This window comes from Bos indicus, chromosome 5, assembly GCF_029378745.1.
Source record: "Bos indicus isolate NIAB-ARS_2022 breed Sahiwal x Tharparkar chromosome 5, NIAB-ARS_B.indTharparkar_mat_pri_1.0, whole genome shotgun sequence".
NCBI classification, from domain to species: Eukaryota; Metazoa; Chordata; class Mammalia; order Artiodactyla; family Bovidae; genus Bos; species Bos indicus.
In genome coordinates this window covers 30525502-30548394 of record NC_091764.1, presented here as the reverse complement: position 1 = coordinate 30548394, position 22893 = coordinate 30525502, and the positions used below count along the sequence as shown (strand labels likewise).

The following is a 22893-nucleotide window of genomic DNA, read 5'->3' as shown; positions in this document are numbered from 1 at the left end:
CAGTGCCCTTTGTGGGAAGAGTTGGAAGGGAATGATTTTAAAACCCATTCTGTGCCAGACCTTAATTCCATTTTGGGATAAGAAGCGTTGCAGGGAACATCCTCTGCTGGGCAGTGACTAACTTAGCATGAGAGCCTGGCTTTGCAAGCATCACTCAAAGGGACATTTTTCTGACCCTCAATAGGTCAGGCACCTTTCAAATGAATTACTGTCAGGAAAGGAATGGGAAGCGTATAGAGGAAATCTAGGTGTCGTCTATTCATATATTTCCCGGTCACAGATCTGAGGGCCACTGAGGCTCATGTTACTCCCCCGCTTCTCCTTCCTACCTATAATTACCAGTTTGAACTTGGCTTCTCTTTTTAAAAAAAAGATTAAAATTTATTTATTTATTTATTTTCGGCCGTGCTTGGTCTGTGTTGCTACACACAGGCTTTCTGAAGTTGCGGATGGTGGGGGTGGGGCTACTTTCTGGTTGGGGTGTGAGGGCTTCTCGCTGCAGTTGCTTCTCTTGTGGAGCACAGGCTCTAGAGTGCAGGCTCAGTAGTTGTGGTGCACAGGCTTAATTGCCTTGCAGCATGTGAAATCTTCCCGGACCAGGGACAAGCCTGTGTCCCTGGCAGGTGGGTTCTTAACCAGTGGACTACCAGAGAAGTCCATTGGCTTCTCTTGCTATCTTCCCTTTCATTCCTGGGGTCCACAATAAAGAGTGTATTTACTGCTTTTCTATGTAATTTGAGTTGAAAGCACTTGCTCATTTTATATTGTGTGACTGGGAACTCTTAGCAGTCGACTTTTTTTGTACAGCCAAGAGACTGATCACTTCAGACCCATCTCCCTTCAAACTCTAATTCTTTGCCATCAGTGTGTTTCTTGTTCTCATGTTCATGTCTTTGCTGATGTCAGTCTTCTGTAATTCTTTTTCTCCTCTGCTAATCCAAATCTTTATACTTCTTTTATGATCCAGCTTAAGGTCTATCTCTAAATGATGCCTTCACTGATTAGGTCCATCTCCAGTAATCTTTCCTCTTTGAATTCCTTCAGAATTCGTGTCCACTTTGTACTGTTCTATCAAGCATTTTCTTACATGTTGCCATATAATCATTCTGTATCTCATGTTTTTGAGTCTGGTCTCTTTGACTGTACTGAAGGACTGTTGTTCAGTCGCTAGGTCGTGCCCAACCCTTTGTGACCCCATGGACTGCAGCATGCCAGACTCCCCTGTCCTTTACTGTCTCCTGAAGTTTGCTCAGATACATGTCCATTGAGTTGCTGATGCTATCTAACCATCTCATCCTCTGCCAACCCCTTCTCCTTTTACCTTCAATCTTTCCTAGCATCAGGGTCTTTTCCAATGAATCAGCTGTTCGCATTGGGTGGCCAAAGTATTGGAGCATTAGCATCAGTCCTTCCAATGAATATTCAGGGTTGATTTCCTTTAGGATTGACTGGTTCGATCTCCTTGCAGTCCAGGGGACTTTCAAGTGACTTGTCCAGCACTACAATTTGAAAGCATCTATTCTTCGGCACTCCTCCTTCTTTATGGTCCAACTCTCACATCCGTACATAACTACTCGAAAAATCATAGCTTTGACTATATGGGACTTTGTTGGCAAAGTGATGTCTCTGCTTTTTAATACACTGTCTAGGTTTGTCATAGCATTCCTTCCAAGGAGCAAGCATCTTGTAATTTCATGGCTGTGGTCACCATCTGCAGTCACTATCTGCAGTGATTTTGGAACCCAAGAAATTAAAATCAGTCACTGCTTTCACTTTTTGCCCATCTGTTTGCCATGAGGTGATGGGACTGGATGTCATGATCTTAGTTTTTTGAATGTTGAGTTTTAAGCCAGCTTAAAACTGGCTTCACTCTCCTCATTCACACCCATCAAAAGGCTCTTTAGTTTCTCTTCATTTTCTGCCATTAGAGTGGTATCATATGCATATCTGAGGTTGTTGATATTTCTCTTGGAAATCTTGATTCCAGCTTGTGATTTATTCAGCCTAGCATTTTGCATGATGTACTCTGTATATAAGTTAAATAAGTAGGGTGACAATATACAGTCTTGTTGTACTCCTTTCCCCAAAATTTTCAACCAGTCCATTGTTCCATGTCCAGTTCTGTTGCTTCTAGACCCTCATACAGGTTTCTCAGGAGACAGTTAACATGGTCTGGTATTCTTATCTCTTTAAGAATTTTCCATAGTTGGTTGTGATCCACATAGTCAAAGGCTTTAGTGTAATCAATGTAGATGTAGATGTTTTTCTGGAATTCCCTTGTGTTCTCTCTGATCCAGCAAATGTTGGCAATTTGATGTCTGATTCCTCTGCCTCTTCTAAACACAGCCTGTACATCTGGAAGTCCTTGGTTCACACACTGCAGAAGCCTAGCTTGAAGGACAGAAGGACTATCTTCCCTCAATGCAAGTAACAGGACCTTTACTAAATATGCTAAATTTCTGTTTAAGGGAGTTTGGGTTTTTTTGAGCATGAGCCACCCATTCGTTTTGCTTGGCGCTGCAATAGACCTTCCTCTCCTACAAACAAACCCCTGCTATTTAACAATTGAGGCTTGATGTCCTTGTTTGTTAAATGAGGACAGTGATGCTTGCCTCACAGGGATGTTGAGACATTCGGATAAGATGTGTTGAGGGCACTTTATAAACTCTAAAACATTTTACAGAGGGTGGCATTATCACTTTTTAAAAAATGGTGACAGACTGTATAGATGAAAGAACATGCTAAAATTCCATGAATGAACTTACAGTAAAGCAGTATTAGTTATATTTTTCTTACATAGAAACAAATTCACTAGAGATCAATTTCAAATTTTTAATGAACCTGCAACTGTTTCAAATCTGAGTTTTGGTTCTGACATTGTCACTAATTTTGTGATATAAGGATTCAACCTTTGATAATTTAAGGCTCTAAACATCTGATACACAATTGAATTTTGGTATGTTACCCATGTCTTTGAACCTCAGTTTTGTTATATATAAAACAGGAAATTCCAACCTAATCAAATCCTTCTAGTAGAATCTTATAGAGTGGATGTTCAAAGAAACATTAATCCTACACAGAAGTCTCCTGGGTAAAAAAGTTTCCTTGGGGGAAAGCTGCATACTATATACTGCATTCCCTTCAATATTAAAAAAACACATTACCATATTAAATGCTCCTGGAAGGAAACTAATTTATTTTGAATTTTTCAAAATTAATTTTTATTGGAGTATAGTTGCTTTACAATAAACCAATTTATTTTGATTTTACCAAGCCTTTCCCAAACTCATTTGGACCTGGAATAGTTTTTTTAGATAACATCTATTCAGCATGCACAAAACTACGTTTCTAAGACACACAGTGTGGGCTACCAACATGAATATTCTTAGGGATCAGAGGTAGTCCAAGCAAAGGGAAAAGTACACCCTGATGAGATATTCTCTGCTGGTCTTCATGCTTGTTGTGGTTTGTGGCATCAGCTTTAGTCATCAGAGACTTTAACCTCTTTTTCCCCCCTAATAAAAACATGGAATCTGACAATCAGTCACTTCGGATATAGAATATCGACTCAAAGAAAAACATGCTAAAATTTCTAATCACAAGGGTCTATTGGAAAATATATTAAATTAGGTCATGTTAATTTTTGCAGCATATATCTGCCAAGGTGACGATTGCATCATGGTTTATCTTTAGTTCTAATTTGCCTCAGTCATTAGGTAACCTGGGATAAATCATTTCCCTTAAGGCTGAACTAAGATATATGGATGTTTTTTCTAAATAGTCTTCTGTTGTAATCCTTAGCAGTTATTCTAATCATTTTGAAAATTTGGTTGTTTTTGTGGTTTCTTCAGAGTAGGTCACAGTATTATATATTGAATTTATTACAGGATTTCCTTTCTTCCAATATAATTAGTAGATTTTAAACAATTTGCCACTGTTTTAAAGCAGGCAATGATCACTTAATTGTGTACCATATAAAGTGAAAACTGTATATGTAGTATAAAGAACAATGATAAAATTAATCTTTATAGCCCAGGTAAAAGGTATTTTTGAAGCATTTGTTCAGTATCCTTTGAGAGAGGTTGAGTGCTGCATGGAAAAAGATGGGCCATGAGTTTCAGTACCCCTCTTGCAAATTCCACTCAGTAAAACAATGCTCTACGTGACCCACACGTCTGGGAGAGCCGTTAGTTTTTGAGTTAAATCCTTGTGAAGAGCCTACACCTCCTGTCACCCCAGGGACTTGGCAAACTATTCCTTTCAAACACACTCAGCACTCTCGCTTAGAGGAGATATGATTCCATCTCATTCAGTGTCCAGTGATGTTTTGACAGCTCTCATAGATCTGGCCTAGGCATGCTCCTATATCCACCCCCCTTCTAAGTGGGATATCCACATATAAAAACTCTCTTGCATTAGACCACAGGTTCTTTTAGGAAAGGCATCATGTCTCTCCTAACAGACTATGGTTTCCAAGTGATGATTTAATTTTTCTCCCAAGGAAGAAATTATATTTTGCAGCAGCATCAGGCCCTGTAACAAAGGTGTTACCCAAATGACTTTTGGTTGGTGAAATCAGTCATAGAATAAGATCTTGGATCCTATTGGTTTAGGTCTCATTCTTTAGTATGAAGTTTCCTATTAACCAGGGTTATATGAAGAGTTGACTCATTGGAAAAGTCTCTGATGCTGGGAGGGATTGGGGGCAGGAGGAGAAGGGGATGACAGAGGATGAGATGGCTGGATGGCATCACTGACTCGATGGATGTGAGTCTCAGTGAACTCTGGGAGTTGGTGATGGACAGGGAGGCCTGGTGTGCTGCGATTCATGGGGTTGCAAAGACTCGGACACGACTGAGCGACTGAGCTGAACTGAACTGATATCATCCCATTCCTACACTGTATGGGAAGGCAGAATTGTGGAAGAATTACTCACACATTCCTCTTTGTTCCTACTTTGCACTTTTCTGTTTTAGCACTTACCATCAGGTTATAGTTATTTAATAGCTTTCATCCTCCATTACAACTGGATACTCTACTTGAGGATAGTGATCTAGTTTTATTCTGTGTAAGTGGCCCACCCCTAGAACAATGTCTCCTACTCATTGGGTGGTCAGTGAAAAGAGAGCAGATATTTGGATGGTCTGCTTCTATTTGAATCTTTGAAAGTAGATGCAGTAGTAAGCAACACGTTGTGTAGTGCCCTAACTAGTTGGATGACCTAATCTGTTTCTCTAGATCTGTAAATGATGTGGTTGGATTAGCTTAGACACTATTAATCAAGGGTCAGTGGGCTCTAGAGGATTTTTGGCCCTTCCACTCCATCCAAAATTAAAAACCAAAGGACCAGATAGATGACTTTGTAGAGATCTACCTGTACTGCCACTCCAACAACAAACCTGTGGGGACCAAAATTACATTATGCCTGTGGTGTCTATACACTCCCATATACACTCTCTGGCTTGTGGTTGGTGCCTGGCTAGAGCCCCTTATACTTGGCCCTCAAAAGAGAACATGGGGACAGACTCTGATTAACCTTTTCAATGCTGATTCAATGCTCACCCTCTAGCTACTCCTGACCAGTTGGCAGTGGGGTGAGTGCTTCATTCATGGAGGAAACTGGCTAGAAAGGTGCACAAATATTAAGAGATGGTTCTGGCCCTGGGGTGCTTGGGAATCTAACCTCGAATAAGAGTGTTTAACAGATTCGACGGGCAATGTGACTGACCACAGCCGTGTAGAGGGATGCAGACAACCGAGTAGACCAGAAAACCGACACAGAAATGGACTTGGTGTATCTGGTGAACGTGGCAGCGAACCCTCAACTTGCTCCCAAAGCTATCTTGCACCAGGCCAGGGACACGCATCCTCCCGCCACCACCCCACAGCAGCCTCTACGGATTCCCAGGAGGCTGAGCGGCAAAGAAGTCCGGACGTCCGGGCGTTTCCCACAGCTGGTGGTTCTGAAATAGCCTTCTGGAATAAAACTCGGGACGGGAAGGAGGTGAAATGGAAAGTGGTGTTAAGTCGTCGGGAGAAGTCGTAGCGCCAAAAGGACAGCCGTCTGGGAGACAAGAGTCCCGGCCGGGATCCAGAGAAAAGCCCCTCAAGCGGAGCCCCTTGAGGCGGCCGCCTTCGGCAACCTCCGGGGGAGTTTCGGCTCTTTCCGGCAGTTCCAGCTCGGGCCCTCTACTCCCAGCGCGCGCTGTCCCCCCCACCCAACGCTGCCCGGCTCTTTCTGGGACTCGCCATTCTGCACGCGGCTGCGAGCTCGTGTCCCACACCCGTCCCGACTCCCATCTAGTTTGTTCTCCAACCCACTCTTCCAATCCCTTCCCTGCATCGTTCTTCCCGATTCTCGGCGACGCCCGAGCTTCCTCAACTCGGGCGCGCGATCCACAGGGCGGTGTGAGGCGCGAGGGACCCGGTAGCGGGAGGAGCTGTAACCCGACGGACAGGAGGCCACCCCTCGTCCCGCGCCTTTCCGCGCGCGGGTCTTCGGCTCGCGGGGCCGCCTCGCGCCCGGGCCTCACTCGCGGGCCGGTTGGCTGCAACGGCCTCGAGCTCGGCGCGCCGGGTTCGCGCTGGCGCGAGCACGCGCCCTGTGCGCTGGCTAGCCGGCGCGCACGCGCCCGAGCGGACTGCGGGGCGGGGCGAAGAGCTCGAGCCCCGGCGAGGTCGGTGTGGGTCGGCTGGCACTCAGGCCCCCAGCCGCGGCTGCGATTCCCAGCCCGCCGCCCGGCCGAGGAGGGAAGCAGAGAAAGGGGCGGTGGGGGCGGGGCGGCGTCCGGCTCCGGGAGAGCTGGGGGAGGAGCGCGACGGCTGCAGCTCTAGAAGAGGAGGAGGAGGCGGCAGAGGAGCTCCTTTCGTCTTCTCAGACCCCAGAGCGTCCGGGACGCAGAGCCGGAACTGGGAACGCGGCGACTGCGGGGGCCCGGGATAGGTGAGGCTCTGGGTGCTGGTGGAGGAGTGGAGGAGGGATGAAGCGGGGCACGGAGGTGCAGAGAGCGGGCTTGAGGGAAGGCACACGGGGAGGGAGCAGTTGTTGGGGGTGGGGGTACCGAGAGTAGGGGACGTGAACCCTTTGAGACCTAGAGTGCCCAGATGGTGAAAGGTTTCTGGGGTCAGTGAGGCGGTCCGAAGCACACGGTTCCGAGTTGAGGGGTTTCCAGAGGCATAGGCCGGGGAAACAATGGAGTGAGGGGGGGACTCTGATGTGAGCGTGTGTGGGGTACTGGGTTTTAAGAAACAACGAGAGGTCGAAAGAAATGAAAGAATCGATCATTTGGTGTGAGAAGTACAATGAACTGGAAATTCATCGCAAATGCGTAAGGTCATCTACGTGGGTCTCCGAGGTCCTTAGGATTTGGGGGGCAAAGTGGGATTTGAAAATGAGAGAGAGGAGGGCATTCTTGGAATTGGGGTGGGGTGGGGAGCGGGAAACGGGACGGAAAATATAGCCAAGAGGGGCAGACACATAAAATAGATGTGGTTTGGGTTTGAATTAAAGCAGAAGAATAAGTCCAGTTAGAGAGTATAGGTTAGGTGGACAGGAGTGGCATTTTTCTCCTAATTCATCCAGGATGACTGGGTTCTTTTAGAAGGTGGATTTTTCTCTGGCATGTCCCTCTGCTAAGGAGTACAGGCTGCTCTTTTAATAATTTGGTTATCATTTATAGTTCATTTCATTGATAAAACATGCCTGTAATGTTTATTTCCCTTCCCTAAATTACAGGTATGTAATTTACCTGCGGTTTATGAAGCAGGAGAGGACAGGTCACTAGAAACAGGCATCTTGCTTTGAGTTTGGTTATTGATAATGCAGAGTTTAGGGTGTTTGGAGGAGAACCAAGAATTTGTTCATCGAAAGATGAACAGCCTTGATAAAATCTGAGTTATCTGTACTTTGTTAGAATTACAGTTTCTCACTGAGAAATGATCATGTACCGTCTGCTAGTGGTTTTATAATTATGGGAGAGAGTTTGGTTTTGTCACCAGAAATTCCTGATGCTGATTTCGAATTATCAGGCTATTTTGTACCTTCCAGTTTGAATTCAGGTGATTTGAAAATATTGTGGGGAAGTATTTCGGCAGTTATGTATGATCTTTGCATTTCCTTGATACTTGGATTTCCAGACCAAATTTTGGATGATGCTGGATACAAGATTGCTGATTTTGAAATTGTAATTACCATTATGTGCTCATAAATAAACATATTTATGACATATTAATATGGACATATTAAGCCTTTTATTTTGAGGCATTAAGTTTTGCTGACTCATCTAAGATTTCTGGAAAATTTTCAGTTTATATTTCTCAGCTTGGCCTCAGATAGTAGCATTAGGCTATTTTATAAAGGTCCAAAAAGAATGATCTAAACTGTGACTTTTCTTCTGTTATAAAAACTGAACAAAGCAAGAAATGAGTGCAGTTTCCTTATTAGTGATAATGAAGTGCTAAGATTGCTTTCCACGTATCATCTCATTTAATCCTCATAATCATATCCTGTTTTATAAATTCAGAGATTAAGTAACTATTTAATAAGGTCACAAAACTAGTAGTAAACTGAATTCATACCCATTCTGTTTGGACACTCCTTTAAGTGTTCCATGTTGTTCTACCTGCTTTTTCCTCCTGATCTTGGTTGTAGTATGAACAGCATGAATTGGTTGAAACCTGGTCTGGTACAGTGATCTAGACAAAGATTGGGTTGATGGGCTACATCTGCAGAGTTTATTGAAGGTTTATTGCCCCTGTGATTTAACAGATCTTCTGGGGTCCAGATAATGGGCAAAAACATCCTCTTGCTAAGGATTTGTCCTGTGAGCACACTTAATTTTCCGTTTAGTCTAGTGTACTGCTGAAGTACTCTGCATACGTGGCACTCTTCCTTGTGGAAGTCAAGACAGCCAGTTGTGGAGCCAAAACCAATTAACTCTGGAAAACAATCAAAAACTGCTGAATGCTCAAGTGCCCTCCAAGCACCTGTTGAGTCCACAGTTGGTACTGGCATTATCTCTAAATACAGACAGGATCCTCTTAGAAACCAGGAGTAAAACTTCTAGAACCAAGAGACACAGCTGGGGCCTGAGGGAGGAGCCAGAGGTTAATGGCCGAAACATCAGCATAGCCTGTGGCGGCTGATCCAGGAGCAGGAAAGGCTACAGATACTAGTGAATTGCAGGAGGTGAGGGAATTTTTATTTGTTGAGCAGTTAGGTATTCTAGGGACTGACTGAACTCAGTGTGTTTTATATATGTTACTTTATTAGGTCTTCAAATAATCCTATAAGGTAAGCATCCTCATCTTTCAGATGAGGCTTGGAAAAGGTTAAGTAACTTTGTAATGGTGGTGAAAGAAGTTTATATTTTTATTGTTATATTGCTACTTGCAGTTTCCATTGTAGAGACACCATATTAAGACTGGAAAATTAAAGTCACTCTTTAGGATCCACTATGCTGCTTTGTTAGAAGTAAAACTGATTGTCTTGCTGCTTACATTGGAGACTGGAAGGTAAAGCTTATATTTTTCTGATTTAAATATTGGAAAGGGGAGCCCATTCATTATTTAGCAAATGTCCTATAGAATATAGTTCACCTTCTAATATATCTTTCTATCATATGCCAGTGATATGATACTGATATATAAATCTGTAGTATATGAAAATGCCATGTCCATCCTTCCTGTTCTGAGGTCTTGACTTTCAGGCAGGTTATCTAGGCTCGGAGGATGACAGTGAAGCATGCCTGTTGCAGACTCTTAGCACTTTTTCTTGATGTTTTTGCCTCAAAATTTGACCATCATTCTTGCTTGGTTACTTAAAAAAATTGTAATAAGATATACGTAACATCATTTAAACCACTTTTTCAAGTGTACAGTTCAGTGGCATTAAATCCATTCATACTGCTGTGAAACCATCACCACCATTCAACTCCAGAACATTCTTATCGTCCCAAACCAAAATTCCTGTTAAAGAATGACTCTTCATTCTTCTTTTTCCCCAGCTTCTGGCAATCACTATTGCACTTTTCTGTCTCTAGGAATATGATTATTCTAGGTACCTCACATAAGTGGAATTATATAGTATTTGTCCATTTGTGTCTGGCTTATTTCACTTAGCACATTGTCTTCAAGGTTCATCAGTGTTTTAACCTTGTCAGAAATTCATTCCTTTTTAGAGCTGAGTAATATTCCATCGTATGCATATACCACATTCCCTTTATCCATTCATCTATAAATGGACACAGGTTGTTTCCACTTTTTGGCCATTGTGAGTAACGCTGCTGTGAACATTAGTGTACAAATACCTGTTCAATATCTGTTCATATGATAATCCTATGTTTAAGTTTTTGTGGCAGTTTGGTTACTTTTTTATATATAATTTTACTTATTTATTTTTTGGTGGTGCAGGGTCTTCGTTGCTGCATGGGCTTTTCTCTAGTTGCAAGGATCAGGGGCTACACTCTAGCTGCAGTGCTCGGGCTTCTCATTGCAGTGGCTTTTGTTGCAGAACACGGGCTCTAGACATGTGAACTTCAGTTGATGTAGCACCTGGGCTCAGTATTTGTGGCTCCTGAGCTTAAGATCACAGGCTCAGTAGTTGTGGCCGTCGGGCTTTGTTTTCCCTGAGGCATGTGGGATTGTCCCTGACTAGGGGTAGAACCGTACTTCCTGCATTGGCAGGTGGATTTTTTACCTTCCCTGAGCAACCTGGGAAGCCCAAGTTTGTTTACTTTTATTTATTTATTTATTTTTGTTTACTTTTAAATGGTGATTTTATTGTGTGTTCACCTGAAGGTAGTACTTGACCTTATGTTTGAGGGCTGCTGTTTCCTCTACTGACTTTTTCTGTCCAGTTTGCAGGACACTTGCACAGGAAATGATTTGTCTAGTTTTTATGGCTCTCTCTTAGCTTCTGTCTAATTATATTTATGTATCAAGACATCTAGCAAGCACCTTAAAATAGAGTTCAAGTTAGCAGTAAAAGTACTTTTGAAAATCTTGTAGGAGCTTTAGTTGATGAAGAAAATAGGAGTTTCTGTTTTAAAGTATGAAACGTATCCAGTGTGGAAGGGACCATTTGTTATACACAAGGTTTTTTAGTCATACCTGTAACTGTGGATGATCATCTTAAGAATGTTATTTGTATATATATTTGAAAAATCAGGTACTTCCCTGGTGGTCCAGTGGCTAAGACTCCACACTCCCAATGCTGGGGACCCAGGTTCAACCCCTGGTCAGGGAACTAGATCCTACATGCTGCAGCTAAGAGCTCACATGCCATAACTAAAGATCCCGTGTGCTGCAAGTAAGACCTGGTGCAGCCAAAACATAAATAAATATTAAAAAAGAAAAATGTGTCAGTAGTGTAGATCATCTTCAGTTCACTTTGCTGCCTTTGGTTGAAAATTTTAGGGTACTTTTTTCATTTCAGAATATTTTATATATATGTTGTTGTTGTTCAGTCACTCAGTCGTGTCCAGCTCTTTGTGACCCCATGGACTGCAGCACGCCAGGTTTCCCTGTCCTTCACCATCTCCCAGAGTTTGCTCAAACTCGTGTCCATTGAGTCAGTGATGCCATCTCATCCTCTGTCCCCCGCTTCTCCTCCTGCCCTCAGTCTTTCCCAGCATCAGAATCTTTTCCAGTAAGTTGGCTCTTCGCATCAGGTGGCCAGAGTATAGGAGCTTCATCATCAGTCCTTCCAATGAACATTCAGAATTGATTTCCTTTAGGATTGACTAGTTTGATCTTGCTGTCCAAGGGACATGTATGAGCTGCTAGTTATTGCTTACCTTCTATAGCCTTTATTAATTGAAAAGAGTTTGAGTGCTACTATATGCTTTAAATATTTCAGGAAGGTAACTGTAATACAGGAAGTACTGTTTGAGTCGATTTTTTCTCCCTCCCTTCATGTATTTGAGAGAGACAGAGTTGTCACATAGTACCAAATATAGTAGATTGAAATAGCTGTAGGCTGACAATGAACTGTCTCTTAGGATGGGTCTAACCTCCAATTTCATTTTTTCTAATTGTCACAAGGAGGTTAATTATGCCTGCATCTTGCTTCTTGAGATTATTGGGTTACAAAGGGACTTCAGGCTCACATACCATTTTCTGGGAGCCTCTTTCGGAATCTTGGTGAGTTTACACTTACCGTGGATGTGGTGTGTTGGTTCTGAAATATCTCCAAAAGATTTAAAGTTTTGGACATTAACTTTAAATATCCAAACGTTTTAGGTTGCTGGATATAAGGATTGGCCAGAGGCCAGCATTTACTCTTCATGTTCAGATTTACCATGGTGGCTGATTGTGTTGGATTCCTGAAATATACATGCATCTTCTGCACTGACTCTGCAGCAGCCCCAGGCCTTAAAATATTCTGTAGGATCTGAGAACATAGCCACCAGCTTAAGGCCTCTGCAGTCATTGTCCTATGACTAATTTGTGGTTAGGAGTTACACAACGATTCTTACTAGTGCAAACCCTAAATGACAACCTTAGATTGTTGGTTAGGATTTTTTTATATTACTTAATTAGCAAAATGACACGATCACTGGTTGTGGAGTATGTGTTTGTGTCTATGGGTTCTTTAGAGTTGGTTAAAGGGTGTTGGGATTGAGGAGAAGGAGGTTTGTGATGAAGCCATTATAGGATTATAGATGAGTCACGTTAGATAAGTGAAGATATCTTTTGTACTTGAAGATGCTGCTAATGATGTTACTTCTTATTGACCTGTATAGAACTGGAAACGCCTATTTGTAACACCAACAGTCTTTGCTCTCTTGAGTACTGTGATCTGTCCAGTAGCAAATGATTTGCTTCTGTTTTAAGGTTACCATCAGTAGAGCAATGCATGTGTGCTCAGTCACTGAGTTGTGTCCAACTGTTTGCAACTCCATGTACTGCAGCCCACCAGCCCTCTTTCCATGGGATTTTCCAGGCAAGAACACTGGAGTGGGTTGCCATTTCCTCCTTCAGGGGATCTTCCTGACCCAGGGATTGAAGCCCCGTCTTCTGCATCAGCAGGCAAATTCTTTACCACTGAGCCACCTGGAAAGCCCAGTAGAGCAGTACTTTAAATTATCTACTTAGTCTCTGATTACAACATGCAGTGTGATCAGCCCACTGCTGGCTTTTCTTGGTATTTTCTACTGTTACATTGATTAAAAATGTGCACTAGTGTGTAGTGGAAGTGACTCTCAGCCGACTTTGGTTAATAACCTCTTATATCTTTATATAAAGTAAATTGTCATCATAGCCTACCTGCATGTCCTGCACAAACCTTCAGGATAAGGATCTCATCATTAGAGGCTCCCTCACATTTGATGGGAACAGTGAAGCTTATTTATAACTATGATGGAATGACAGGAAATTAAGGCATTATAGGACCTGAATGGTCCTATAAGGTGGTACTGTGGTACAGAACCACCAAAGACTGAGTCAGCCATTTAGCTCAGATGCAAACTTGATGTTTTGTTACATCTTACCAGTCAGTACACACTTGGTTTCTTGAGAAGACTATCTAATTCTTTGTTAAGTTGACAGTACTTTAAACAAAGCTTTGTTGGGTAATCATTTTCACTTCTTTCACTATTCAAAGCTTGTATTTTATGGAGGTCTTTTTTTGTTTTTAATTTTTTGGCCATGCCACATGGCTTTCAGGATCATAGTTCCCTGACCAGGGCAGTGGTCCTGAACTGACCATAGTTCTCCAGCCCTAGCAGTGAAAGCGCTGAGTCCTGTCTACTGAACTGCCAAGGAATTCCTTGAAGATCTTTTAAAAGTTGTTTGACATTTGTCATTTGTCTGCCAGCCCGTAATGTTATGATGATGCAGTAAGTTAGACTACGCAGTATTGTTATGTGATGTTATTCTCCAGTTGCAGTGAGTGGAGCTTACTCCCTCATTGTGATGCATGTGCTTCTTGTTGCAGTGGCTTCTCCTGTTGTGGAGCACCTGTGAACTTCAGTGGTTGTGGTGCACGGGCTTAGTTGCCCCGTGGTGTGTGGAAGCTTCCCAGATCAGAGATCCAACCCATGTCCCCTGCATTGGCAGGCAGATTCTTAACCACTGGACCACCAGGAAAGTCCCTGGAATAAAATTTTAATTGTTGGGAAGAAGGGCTATAAAGGTCCTACTTGCTATCAACATTAAGAAAAAAAGAGCAAAAATCTGGCTCTGAATCTCTGCTGTTCTGTCTAGTACTCCCTCTGTGAATTTGGTCAAGTAATTTCTCTGAGCCTGTCTGTGTTTCTGAATCTGCACAGAATTGTCAGGACTATTGGATTTTTTTTTTTTTTCCTGAAATGAAGTCCACAATGCATAAAATTAACTGTTTTAAAGTATACAGTTCAGTGGTATTTAATAAATTCACTGTGTTGTACAATCATCACTCTATATAGTTCCAGAACTGTTACATCAACCCCAGAGGAGGCCGTATACCCATTATGCAGTCTCTCCTCACTCTTCCCTCCAATCCCCTGCACCATCTCTGTTAACCACCAATCTCTGCTAATTTACTTGTTCTGGATATTTCAAGTAAAAGGAGTCATGTAATATGTGATTTTTTGTGTGTGGCTTCTTTGATGTAACAGTGTTTTTGAGGTTCATCCATATTGTACCACGTGTCAGTATTTCATTCATTTTTGTAGCTGAATACTATCCCACTATATGGATATATCATATTTTGTTTATCCATTTTTTCTGTTGATTGGCAGTTGTTTCATTTCTGCCTTTTGGCTGTTTTGAGTAATGCTGCTTTGAATATTCATGTACCATTTTTTGTTTGAATACCTGTTTTCAATTCTTTTGGGTTTATTCCTGAGGGTGGAATTGCTGAATCACGTAGATTTCTTTTTGGGGAACTGCCATACTGTTTTCCACAGAGGCTATACTAGTTTACATTCTCACCAGTAGTGCGTGAGGGTTCCAGTTTCTCCACATCTTTGCCAATACTTGTTATTTTCCTTTTTTTCTTTGATTATAGCCATCTTTGTAGGTATGAAATGGTATTGTGGATTTTATTTGCATTTCCTTACTAATGACTGGTGATGTTTAATATCTTTTCTTGTGCTTATTGATCTTTTGTGTATCTTCTTTGGAGAAATGTCTATTTAAGTCCTTTGCCTGGTTTTAAATTAGATTGTCTTTTTGTTGAGTTATGACTGTTGATTTATAATAGTTATGTAACACTTAGATCAGTGAGTGCAGATAGTAGGCACTTAATATTATAATTATTTTTGGTACATGTGACCTGAGTTGGAGGGAAATGTTGCATAGCTTTTCCAAATAGGAGTGGCAGGCAAAAAAAAAAAACTATCATTTGCTGTCAATAAAAGTTAGACTGTGGTAGTATTGATAATTTACTTTGGATCGATGCCCCCAAATCAAGAAATTAGGGAGACATATGCATAAAATCAGTTTATCTTTGGCAGAAATCAGTGTTTCTTTAATGTTTAGTTTATTCGTAAGAACTTCAAAAACAACAAAAGAGTCCTAAATGCAGTACTTGGATGCAATCTCAGAAATGACAAAGTGATCTCGGTTCATTTCCAAGGCAAACCATTCAGCCTCACAGTAATCCAAATCTGTGCCCCAACCACTGATGCTGAAGAAGCTGAAGTTAAATGGTTCTATGATGACCTACCAGATAAAAAAATTATGTTGTTTTCATCATTAGGGATTGGAATGCAAAAGTAGGAAGTCAGGAGATACTTGGAGTAACAGGGAAGTTTGGCCTTGGAATACAAAATGAAGCAGGGAAAAGGCTTATAGTTTTGTCAAGAGAATACATTGGTCATAGCAAACACACTCTTCCAACAACACTAGAGATGACTCTATGCATGGCATCACCAGATGGTCAGTACTGAAATCAGATTGATGTATCCTTTGCAGCCAAAGATGGAGAAGCTCTATGTAGTCAGCAAAAACAAGAGCTGAAGCTGATTGTGGCTCAGATCATCAACTCCTTTTGCAAAATTCAGGCTTAAATTGAAGAAAGTAGGGAAAACCACTAGACCGTTCAGGTATTGTTGTTGTTGTTCACTCACTCAGTTGTGTCCAACTCTGCTACTCCTGGACTGCAGACCATTCAGGTATGAACTAAATCAAATCCCTTATGATTATACAGTGGAGGTGATGAATTGACTCAAGGGATTAGATCTGGTAGACAGAGTGCCTGAAGAACTATGGATGGGAGTTTGTAACATTGTACAGGAAGTGTTGACCAAAACTATCCTCAAGAGAAAGAAATACAAGAAAGCAAAGTGGTTGTCTGAGAGGGGCTTACAAATAGCTGAGAAAAGAAGAGAAGCTAAAGGCAAAGGAGAAAGGGAAAGATATACCCACCTGAGTACAGAGTTCCAGAGAATAGCAAAGAGAGAGAAGAAAGCCTTCTTAAGGGAACCATGCATATAAATAGAGGAAAACAATAGAATGGGAAAGACTAGAGATCTCTTCAAGAAAATTGGAGATACCAAGGGAACATTTCATGCAAAGATGAGCAAAATAAATAGCAAGGACCTGGCAGAAGCAGGAAAGGTTAAGAAGACATGGCAAGAATATACAGAAGAATATGCAAAAAAGATCTTAATGGTCTGGATAACCATGATGATGTGGTCACTCACCCAGAGCCAGACATCCTGGAGTGTGAAGTCAAGTGAGCCTTAGGAATCATCACTGTGAGCAAAGCTAGTATAGGTGATGGGATTCCAGTTGAGCTATTTCAAATCCTAAAAGATGATGCTGTTAAAGTGCTGCACTCAATATACCAGCAAATATGAAAACTCAGCAGTGGCCACAGTACTGGGAAAGGTCAGTTTTCATTCCAGTCCCAAAGAAAGGCAATGCCAGAGAATGTTCAAACTACCATACAGTTGTTCTCATTGCACATGATCCTTCAAGGTAGGCTTCAATAATATGTGAACTAAGAACTTCCAGATGTTCAAGCTGGATTTAGAAAAGGCAGAGGAACCAGAGATCAAATTGCCAACATCCACTGGATCATAGAAAAGGCAAGGGAATTCCAAAGAAAAAATCTGCTTCTGATTACACTAAAGGTTTTGACTGTGTAGATCATAACAAACTGTGAAAAATTCTTAAAAGAGATGGGAATACCAGAGCACCTTACTTGTGTCCTCAGAAACCTGTATGTAGAACAAGAAGCAACAATTAGAACCAAACATGGAACAATGGACTGGTTCAAAATTGAGAAAGGAGTACGTCAAGGCAGTATATTGTTGCCCTATTTAATTTATATGCAGAACATGCATGTGTGCTAAGTCACTTCAGTTGTGTCCAACTCTTTGCAACCTATGGACTGTAGCTCACCAGGCTCCCTTGTCCATGGGATTCTGTAGGCAAGAATACTGGGATGGGTTACCATGCCCTCCTCCAGGGGATCTTCCCGACCCAGGTGTTGAACACGTCTTTCTTCCATCGCTTGCATTGTCAAGCGGGTTCTTTACCCCTAGTGCCACCTGGGAAGCCCATATGCAGAGTATAACCTGAAAAATGCCAGGCTAAAAGACTCACAAGCTGGAATGAAGATTACCAGGAGAAATGTCAATAATCTCAGATATGCAGATGACACCACTCTTATGGCAGAAAGCAAAGAGGAACTAAAGAGCCTCCTGATGAAGAAGAAAGAGTGAAAAGCTGGCTTAAAACTCAACATTTAAAACACTAAGATCATGGCATCTAGTCCCATCATTTCATGGTAAATAGCTGGGGTAAAAATAGAAACAATGACAGATTTTATTATTGGGGGCTCCAAAATCACTGTGGACGGTGACTGCAGCCACGAAATCAAAAGATGCTTGCTCCTTGGAAGAAAAGCTATGACAAACCTAGCCAGCATATTAAAAAGCAGAAACATCACTTTGAGGACAAAGGTTTGTGTAGTCAAAGCTATGTTTTCTCCAGTAGTCATGTAGGGATGTGAGAGTTAGACCATAAGGAAGTATTGGACCAGTGCCGAATTGATGCTTTTGAATTGTGGTGCTGTGGAAGACTCTTGCGAGTCCCTCAAACAGCAAGGAACTCAAACCAGTCAATCCTAAAAGAAATCAATCCTGAATATTCCTTAGAAAGACTGATGCTGAAGCTCCAGTACTTCGGCCAACTGATGCGAAGAGTTGACTCATTGGAAAAGACCCTGATGCTGAAAAGGTTAAGGGCAAGAGGAAAAGAACGACAGAGGATGAGACGGTTGGATGGCATCACTGACTCAATGGACATGAGTTTGAGCAAACTCTGGGAGATAGTGAAGGACCAGGAAGCCTGGTGTGCCACAGGCCATGGGGTTGCAGAGTCAGGTAAGACTTGGTGACTGAACAACAACAATTAATATAAAGCATTGGGCTTCCCAGGTCAATCAGTGGTAAAGAACCTGCCTGCCAATGCAGGAGATTCAAGAGACATGGGTTTGATCTCTGAGCTGGGAAGATCCCCTGTAGTAGGAACAGGCAACCCGCTCCAGTACTCATGCCTGAAAAATTCCATGGACAGAGTAGTCTGGTGGGCTACAGTCCATGGGGCCACAAAGAGTTGGATACGACTGAGTGACTAAACACACACACACAGACATAAAGTATAAATGTCATCTAGTTACAGTGCGTTAGTTGTTCAGTCCTGTCCGATTCTTTGCAACCCCATGGACTGTATGTAGCCCACCAGCCTCTTCTGTCCCTCTGTCCATGGAATTCTCCAAGCAAGAATACTGAAGCAGGTAGCCATTCCTTTTTTCAGGGGATCTTACCAACCCCAGCATCCAACCCTTGTCTCTTGAGTCTCCTGCATTGGCAGGAGGATTTTTTATTGCTGAGCTACCAGGAAAGTTATAGCTGAAATTTAGATCATCTTCATTCTGCCCTGTGTGAGACATTTGTTGTAAGTGCTGTAAACTGGATCAGGGTATCCTACCTTTTATACTGAATGGTACGCAGTTGGTGTATCATTGTTTTTATGCATATTGCAGCTTGGCTTTATGGGGTGGTCAAAAGAAGAAGATAGAATAGGAGATCAATATAATTTTTAATTTAGAATCTTACCCTATGGTCAGGATTATCCATCTAGAACCGATGAATATATTTGCCAGGTTTGTGGATAGACGTATTCATTTTATTATATCATGATGTGGAGTAGGGGTAGTTGCTTTAGGCAGACCATACTGTGTATAAGTCAAAACTTGATTATTTTCTTGAAAAAGGCAAAAAGAGTGTACACTTTCAGGAAGTGGTGATTATTCAAATCCGTCCTATAGTCCCAAGCTTTATTATTTAGGCCTCATCTCTGAAGCCTCCTATTTTTTGTGATACCTCTGTGTCTTGGCCCGTTACCTGAATTCTGCCTGGAATGCATTGTAGTAAGTCTGTTGGGAGGAAGTCTTGACTTTCTGAAGTCTCTTAGGCAAATCAAACACTTTTCTTTTGGGCTTTTACATCTGTAACATAGTTTCAGAATAGCACTTTTATCATGTGTGCTGTGCATAGTCAGTGGTGTCCGACTCTTTGTGACCCTATGGACTGGAGCCTGCTAGGCTCCTCTGTCCATAGGGATTCTCCAGGCAAGAATACTGGAATGGGTTGCCATGCCCTTCTTGAGAGGATCTTCTTGACCCAGAGATCGAACCCAGGTCTCCCACATTGCAGGCAGATTCTTTACCATCCGGGCCATTAGAGAAGCCCTGTACTTAAAAAATGTACATTAAATTTTTAAAAATCAGTGCATCCACATGGTAAAATCAGTGTATGCACAAAATTAAAGAGTTCAGAAGTAAATGGCAAAAATAGTTTTTCCAGTTTTTTTCCCTGAAGAAAGCTGCTGGTAGTACTTCCTGGAAGTTTGTCCTTCCAGGGTTATTCTTTGCTGATATAAGAATTTTTATAGTGTATGAAAGGCTCATTTTTTCCTTATTTTTTACTGCAAAGTAATTTATAAATATTGAAAACATTCACACACTATAGAAATATGTAGAGTGAAAGATTTCCTTTACCTTGATCCTTAATCCTTGTCCTTCCCAGTAATAACTCACCTCCCCATTTACATTCCTCTCTCCAGAGGTAATCCTGTTATAACCCTATTGTGAATCCTTTCAGATTATTCTGCTTACGTTTACATAGGTATATAAAATATTTTTTGTATGGTTATTTTATGATATTTTATATACTATTCTATAGCTTCCTCTTAACATGTTTTGGAGATTTTTTTTCACATCAATATGTACAGATCCAGTAATCTAGGTTGCTAGATCACTTCTAGCAACCTAGAAAAACACTCATATATGTCCCACAAGCCTATAAAAAAAGTACTCGCTGTGACTTCTCTGGTGGTCCAGTATTAAGAATCTGCCTTCCAGTGCAAGGGACATGTGTTCAATCCCTGGTCAGGGACCTAAGATCCCACATGCCATGGGGCAGCTAAGCCTGTATGCCACAGCTACTGAGTCCACTCGCTCTGGAGACTGCGCCACAGCTAGAGAGAAGCCCCAGCACCACAATGAAAGATCCCTGTGTGCTGTAACCAGGACCTGATGCAGTCAAATACATAAATTTGTTTTTAAAGTATTCACTAAAGCACTGTTAGAAACTACAACAGATAGATGTATACAGGTATCTATATACCTCCATATATAGCTATAGGTATACATATATTTCCATCAAGTGGGAAATGGTTAAAAAAACAGGATGGGGAACATGTGTATACCTGTGGCAGATTCATGTTGATATATGGCAAAACCAGTACAGTAAAGTTAAAAAATAAAATTCAAAAAATAAAATTTCAGATATATATGCAAATAAAGACCAAAATATAGATCGGGAAAAAAAAACAGTATATGTATATTATGGAATGAATATCATGCAGAGGTTAAAAGAATAAAAGAAAAGCCTGGCATTTCTCATGATGTACTCTTAAGTAGAGAAATGCTGGGCTGGATGAAGCACAAGCTGAAATCAAGGTTGCCAGAAGAAATATCAGTAACCTCAGATATGCAGATGACACCACCCTTATGGCAGAACTAAAGAGCCTCTTGATGGAAGTGAAAGAGGAGACTGAAAAAGCTGTCTTAAAACTCACCAGTCAAAAAACTAAGATTATGGCATCTGGTCCCATCACTTCATGGCAAATAGCTGGGGAAACAACAGAAACAGTGACAAACTTTATTTTCTTAGGCTCCAAAATCACTGCAGATGTTGACTGCAGCCACAAAATTAAAAGACACTTGCTCCTTGGAAGAAAAGCTATGACCAACCTAGACAGTGTATTAAAAAGCAGAGACATTACTTTGCCAACAAAGGTCCGTCTAGTCAAAGCTATGGTTTTTTCCAGTAATCCTGTATGGATGTGGGAATTGGACTATAAAGAAAGCTGAGTGCCGAAGAATTGATTCTTTTGAACTGTGGTGTTGGAGAAGACTCTTGAGAGTCCCTTGCACTGCAAGGAGATCCAGCCTGTCAATTCTAAAGGAAATCGATCCTGAATATTCATTGGGAGGACTGATGCTGAAGCTGAAACTCCAATACTTTGGCCACCTGATATGAAGAACTGACTCATTGGCAAAGACCCTGATGTTGGGAAAGATTGAAGGGAGGAGATGGGGAGGACAGAGGATGATATGGTTGGATGGCTTCACTGACTCAATGGACATGAGTTTAAGCAAGCTCTGGGAGTTGGTTATGGACAGGGAAGCCTGGCATGCTGCAGTCCATGGGGTCATAAAGAGTCAGACATGACTGAACTACTGAACTGAACTGAACTCTGCATATAAGTTAAATAAGCAGGGTGACAGTATACAGCCTTGGCATACTCCTTTCCCAATTTGGAACCAGTCTGTTGTTCCATGTCTGGTTCTAACGGTTGCTTTTTGACCTGCATACAGGTTTCTCAGGAGGCAGGTAAAGTGGTCTGGTGTTCCCATCTGTTTAAGAATTTTCCACAGTTTGTTGTGATACACACAGTCAAATGCTTTAGCATAGTCAATGAATCAGAAGTAGATGTTTTTCTGGAATTCCCTTGGTTTTTCTATGATCCAGTGGATGTTGGCAATTTGATCTCTGGTTCCTCTGCCTTTTCTAAAGCCAGCTTGAACATCAGGAAGTTCTCGTTTCATATACTGTTGAAGCCTGGCTTGGAAAAGTTTGAGCATTACTTTGATAGCATGTGAAATGAGTGCAGTTGTGCAATAGTTTGAACATTCTTTGGCATTGCCTTTCTTTGGGATTGGAATGAAATCTGACCTTTTCCAGTCTTGTGGCCACTGCTGAGTTTTCCAAATTTGCTGGCATACTGAGTGCAGCACTTTAACAGCATCATCTTTTAGGATTTGAAATAACTCAGCTGGAGTTCCATCACTTACACTAGCTTTGTTTGTAGTAATGTTTCCTAAGGCCCACTTGACTTCATATTCCAGGATGTCTGACTCTAGGTGAGTGATCACACCATCATGGTAATCTGGGTAATTAAGGTCTTTTTTGTATAGTTCTGTGTATTCTTGCCACCTCTTCTTAATATCTTCTGCTTCTGTTAGGTCCATACCATTTCTGTCCTTTATTGTGCCCATCTTTGCATGAAATGTTCCCTTGGTATCTCTGATTTTCTTGATGATATCTCTAGTCTTTCCCATTCTATTGTTTTCCTCTAATTCTTCGCATTGTTCACTTAGGAAGGCTTTCTTTTCTCTCCGTGCTATTCTTGGAAATCTGCTTTCAGATGGGTATATTTTTCCTTTTCTCCTTTGCCTTTAGCTTCTCTCCTTTTCTCAGCTATTTGTAAGGCCTCCTCAGACAGCCATTTTTCCTTTACTTTTTCTTGGAGATGGTCGTGATCATCTCCTCCTGTACAATGTCACGAACCTCCATCCATAGTTCTTCAGGCACTCTATCAGATCTAATC

At 41.6% G+C, this 22893-nt stretch overlaps 1 protein-coding gene and 1 non-coding gene across 2 annotated transcripts in view; both read left to right on the top strand.

Annotated features, from left to right (window-relative positions):
- The first annotated feature begins 6648 nt into the window (after positions 1-6648).
- The window catches only part of SPATS2 (spermatogenesis associated serine rich 2), a 152976-nt gene continuing 136731 nt past the window's right edge, over positions 6649-22893 (top strand). The window contains exon 1 of the mRNA XM_019960651.2: positions 6649-6943. The gene's annotated coding sequence lies outside the window, so the exon portion shown is untranslated. The remainder of the gene's footprint in view (positions 6944-22893) is intronic.
- TRNAG-CCC (transfer RNA glycine (anticodon CCC)) lies at positions 11173-11245 on the top strand. The gene has a single exon. It is a non-coding gene; the product is annotated as a tRNA-Gly (tRNA).